The sequence below is a fragment of the Pleurodeles waltl genome, chromosome 8 (assembly GCF_031143425.1).
Source record: "Pleurodeles waltl isolate 20211129_DDA chromosome 8, aPleWal1.hap1.20221129, whole genome shotgun sequence".
In the NCBI taxonomy this organism is placed as follows: Eukaryota; Metazoa; Chordata; class Amphibia; order Caudata; family Salamandridae; genus Pleurodeles; species Pleurodeles waltl.
In genome coordinates, this window is record NC_090447.1 from 824,813,045 (window position 1) to 824,819,044 (window position 6,000).

Consider the following 6,000-nt stretch of genomic DNA (forward strand, 5'->3'; position numbering starts at 1 on the left):
ATAAGGTTGGAACCCTTGGCGCCCGAGCATGAGTCTTGGGGCCCCCTGGGGCCCACATGGCGGCATTTTTAAAAAAATGTGAAGTAAATAAAAAAAAAAACTAAGCAGACAATTACTGGGGGGCTACAGGGCAGAGGACACAGAGCACACTATGAGTGTGTGTGTTTCCACGTGTGTGTGTGTGTCTCTATGTGTGCTCTGTATCATCTGCCCTGTAACCCCCAACCCCAACCATACAGCTTATCAGTGGTGGGGGCATTGAGAAGCAGGCTCATGCCCCACAAATTCTCAGTCACTCACCTTAGGTCAGGGTCCTGTTCACCGGGGTGATACTGAGAAAGACGCAGGGCCACCACATGCTGCCTCCACATACTGCAATTTTTTCAATTTCAAAAAGACTGTGTCTAGGGTGTTGGAGCTTGCTCAGCCCATCTGCTCCAACCTGGAGGCTGGAGTTTAGATTGAGCTGCACCCCCACACATGGTTCAGAGCATTGGAGAGCTAGGGTGAAAACATGGCATGGATCCTAGGATCCGGCTTCCAGTCTATTGTACATGTATAAGTTCAAGGAACTGTAATGTTTTTAAATTGTGTTGAGTTATATTTTCATAATTAGCATCTCCACTCCGCCGAGCTCGCCCTCGCAACCGTCCCATGTGTCCGCATAACCACAACCGGTAGTAAATCATTCTTGCACCTCATCGCCAAAACGTGGAACACTCTTCCCACCCACCTGCGCCAGACCAAAGACCTCCTTATCTTCAGGAAACTTCTCAAGACCTGGCTGTTCGAGCAGTAGCAGCACCCCCCCTCCTTCTCCTCCCCTCCTAAGCACCTTGAGACCCTCACGGGTGAGTAGTGCACTCTACAAATTTCTCATTGATTGATTGATTGACTGAATGTCTCAAGTAACGACCCAGAAAATGGCGCTTCGGACCATACCAGAGTCCTGGACACATATATAAAAGAAATACATCAATCTGTTAGACAGCTAAAATTCAGACTACGCCCAAAGACTTTAAAACTGGGTAAGAACTGACACAATTCTGCGTCCTCCAGAGCTACAGTGAGGGCTTTAATACAGAGGTTGGCACAGTGTAGAAACGAGGTGGTCCAATCTTGCGATTCAGCAGTTGTAGGCATAAGTAACATATCCGCGTGACTATGCATGCAGGCCGACCTAGGGAATTTAGGAGCCACATTTATTAATACTGGTGTCCTTAGGTCTAAATATAAAAAGAAGACCCAGGATGTACTCAGTAAAGCTCTACATGTTTTACGAGCCCTCAAAACCCAAAAGCCATGAGAGCCTGCCCCTAACTGTTTAAAAGTCCTAAAAGCAGAACCCTCAACACCTAAAACACTCCCCATGAGGCCTCAAAATATAAAGTTACGAGAGAATATAGGCATTTATAGGGCCTCAAGGGGTAAAGTGCAGAGCAGGATCAACCCAAAACACTCTGAACGATCCCCACCCGTATAAGGTGAAATGTCAAGGTCACCTCTTGTAAATACCCCAACTATTGTTCAAATAGGCTGTGGTCAGTTACCAAAAACCAGCTGGGTTTGTGAGAAACAGAAGTGGGCTAGTAGCGCTAGAATCCGTAAGCTTTTAATAAGAAAATTAAAGAAAGGCAGACTAAGCGTTACATAAAAATGCACCAACAACGAACCGTAGTCAACTACTGTCGGATGATAGCCCGGGGAGCCCTCCAAACTCCGACGGTCCTCAAGATGAGGATTCAGAACCAGTGTTTTTGGAAAGTGTAGGAAGGTACAGTCTTACTATAGAGAGGTTTAGTGCTACAGAGCACTATGAGTTTAGGTTTGTTAACCTAGACCGTCTAATCTCCTTCTATCATGGTGTTATAGCTATACACCAGGCTGTGTAAACGCTCATAGAACAATTGTTACACAATGTGGGGCCTAACGATTTCTTTCAGATGCATTTTCAGGGGCAGGGTCTCAATAGTCCTCTGTTCAACAGACCGTCATCTCGAGATGTGTTTGACTCTGTGAAGTTTCTAGAAAGCCAGTCTAAGCTTTTACAGAGCAAGGCTGAATTACTGTGGTACGGGACCTTTAGAATCATTGCCCTCGTTGTTAGGGGTCGTGAGGGCAGTGCTTCCAGAACCTTAAAGAGTGTCATGTACAGTAAAATCATCGGCAAAAAATATCAATGGTTGCTCAACTTTCACACCAGAGCTACCAATATGTGTTTGGGGGCGAGCAGCGCGGGGTTGTTGGTGGACCGAGCTACCCAGACAACGTCATTATGTCTATGGCAGTGGCAGCCCATGAGGTGTTCCAACTAGAGCCCGACAAACTAATTGGTTTTGGGAACTGGGCCTTTTTGAGAGCCATTTTGCCGCTACGGTAAAAGTTCTGTACCACAGCGGTTCTTGGAAGTACTTCACTACCAACAAGCATGTGAAAAACAAGACCGTTTATGTGCTACATCATGAAAACCTATTTTACGGTATCTTGAACCTGAAGGGTTTTCTAGGAGCAAAGTATGTGTGAGAACATTGCGACCACATATACAACAACCGAACCAGACATCAGTGTGAAATGCACTGTAAAATGTGTCAGAGGTGCACTGCTCGACGTGTAAGATGTTTTGTTGGTCGAAAGACTACTTGAACGTACACACCAACCTTGCACAGTGCATCCGTAAATCAGACTTTAGGGCTTGCAGGCACTACAAGGCCGACGACGAATGTAAAGGTATGCAATGTCCCAGGTGTGAAGCGTATTTTAGAGCCAGAATAGCACACAAGTGTTAGATGTTCTATGGCTTCCCCCAGAAAAGAACAGAAGACTATATCGTATTCGATATAGAGTGTATGAAGGAGAAGGGTGTGCACCAGCCTAACTACATTTACGCTCATCATCTAACAGCCAATGAAAACTGGGAGTTTGGAGGCCGGTCGTGCGTGAATGATTTGAACACGTTCCTGCAACCGAAATACCACGAGTATACAATGCTGGCACACAACTCGAAAGCATACGACTCGTTCTTTACTCTCCGGGACCTGATTCTTGAAAAGCTGGCTGTGGAGCTCATCACCCAGGATTCCAAACTGAGGCTGTTAAAGGTTGTGCCTTTTGAAATTAGGGCCCATATTTATACTTTTTGACGCAAAACTGCACTAACGCAGTTTTGCGTCAAAACAATTAGCGCCGGCTAACGCCATTCTGAAGCACCATGCGGGCGCCGTATTTAAGCAATGACGTTAGCCGCCGTTAGCCGCCAGCGCTGCCTGGTGTGCGTGGAAAAAAACGACGTACACCAGGCAGCGCCGGCGTAGGGGGATATGGCGCTTGGGCGTCAAGAAATGGGGCAAGTCAGGTTGAGGCAATTTTTTCGCCTCAACCCGATTTGCGCCATTGTTTTTCACTCCCAACCCCCATAGAAATGACTCCTGTCTTAGCAAAGACAGGAGTCATGCCCCCTTGCCCAATGGCCATGCCCAGGGGACTTCTGGCCCCTGGGAATGGTCATTGGGCATAGTGGCATGTAGGGGGGCACAAATCAGGCCCCCCTATGCCACACAAAAAAAAAAAACACTTACCTGAACTTACCTTAATGTCCCTGGGATGGGTCCCTCCAGCCTTGGGTGTCCTCCTGGGGTGGGCAAGGGTGACAGGGGGGTCCCTGGGGGCATGGGAGGGCACCTCTGGGCTCCTTCAGAGCCCACAGGTCCCTTAACGCCTGCCTTTTGCAGGCGCTAAAAAACGGCGCAAAAGCGGCCATACGTCATTTTTTTTGACCCGCCCACTCCCGGGCGTGAATTTTGCCCGGGAGTATAAATCCGACGCACATGCCTCGGAGTCGATTTTTTAGACGTGAACGCCTACCTTGCATCTCATTAACGCAAAGTAGGTGTCCACGCTAAAAAATGACGCAAACTCCATGGACTTTGGCGCTAGACGCGTCTAACGCCAAAGTATAAATATGGAGTTAGTTTAGCGTCGAAATTGCGTCAAAAAAAAGACGCAATTCCGGCACAAACGGAGTATAAATATGCCCCTAGGTTCATAGACACCTTGAATTTTCTGCCCATGAAGATGAGCAAGTTGCCAAAAACCTTTAGTTTTGAAGGATGCAAAGGTTATTTCCCTCACTTTTTTAACACATGGGCTAATCACAATTACAGCAGTCCTATGCCTCCACCTGACAGTTATGGAGTTGAGTACATGATGCTGTCTGAAAAAGAGAGCTTTCTACAGTGGTACAATGAAAACCGTGAAAACTGGTTTCATTTTCAAACGGAGTTGAAAGCTCACTGTCAGGCAGATGTCATGATCATGCGAAAAGCATGCAACCTTTTCAGAGATGTTATGGTGGAGGTGACAAAACAGGTCAGGATTATCAAAACCAAATCCCGTAAGAGGAAAGAAATCGTGGACTACCTAGACCCATTTAAGAACATTACTCTGGCTTCAATGTGCATGCCTATTTATCAGCGCATGTTTTAAAACCTGAAACCATAGCTCTATTACTGTCTGACCTCTATAAAGGTAAACAGAAGCGTTACACCACCCCGTCTATTCAGTGGCTCATGCACGTCTCGGAAAAAGAGAACATCTTCATTCAACAGGCATGGCAGGGTGGCTAATACCACCTGGGTCGCTACTACCTAGATGGGTATGCGTTAATTAACGGGCTACCAACTGCCTTTGAGTTCAATGGTTGCTTTTACCACGGGCGTATTCAAACCCCACAAGTTTAAAAGACTGCAGAGCACCACGTTTGAACATCTGCATCTTCGTACTCTGGCAAAGCCGCAGTGTATTGAAAGCTGCGGTTTTGTTTTGAGAACCCTCTCGGAACACGAGTGGTTAGTCGAGCTAAAAAAAGATGTGGAACTGAGCACTTTTATTAAGAGCCAGCAGTTACCATCCCAGTTGGAACCCTGCAACACCTTATTCGGCGGTCGTATAAACGCCATACAACTGTACCGGGTCACTGGTGAGGGTGAAAAAATACACTACTACGACTTCACCAGTCTGTATCAATTTGTGAACAAGGTGAAGTTGTACCCAGTGGTGCATCCTAGGATCATATGTAGGAACTTTAAGCCCCTCAATGAGTACTTTGGGTTTGTTAAGTGTCAAATTCACCCTCCGCGAAAGCTTTACTTCCCAGTGCTTCAGTACAATCGACAACAAACTAATGTTCCCTCTATGTTGAACATGTGCTGAAAGTAAACAGACTAGTGAGTGTAGACATAGTGATGAGCAAAGGCTTCTGGAGGGGACATGGTGTACCATCGAGGTGCAGACAGCCCTCGAGAAAGGGTACTGTCTCAGTAAAATACAGGAAATTTGGCACTTTCCCCACACCACACCGCAACTCTTTTCTGAGTACATCAACTTGTTTCTCAGAGACAGACAGGAGGCATCAGGGTATCCTGGCTGGTCCGTTGATGAGCCCTCAAAGTAAAAGTACATCGCTGACTACCAAGCTCACAAGAGTATTACACTGAGACCTGAGTTCATTAAGGTTAACCCCGCCAGATGTCAGTTAGCTAAGCTCTGTCTCAATTCCTTGTGGGGAAAATTCGCACAGCGTACCTATTTGTCAAACACATCCATAGTCACAGATCCAGACAACGTTTTTCAGTATCTATTTTCCCCATCTTACGATGTGTCCAATTGTGAATTTATAGACGATGAGACAGCTGTTCTATGCTTTAAATACGCCAAAGAGTACCCCACAATGTGTAACAAATAAACATCTTTATAGTATGCTTCACAACCGCTCACTCTCGTCCAGAGCTTTACAGGCTGTTGGATAAGCTTCAGGATCGTTGTTTGTACCACAACACCGACTCTGTTAATTTTGTGAGTAAAGAGGGTGATTGTAGGAAAGTACCATCTTGCCAGGCATGTTAATCCCCATTTTTTACTTGTATGTATGTTTGTTTTTGCCTGTGTCACTGGGATCCTGCTAGCCAGGACCCCAGTGCTCATACAGTGTGCCCTGTATGTTTT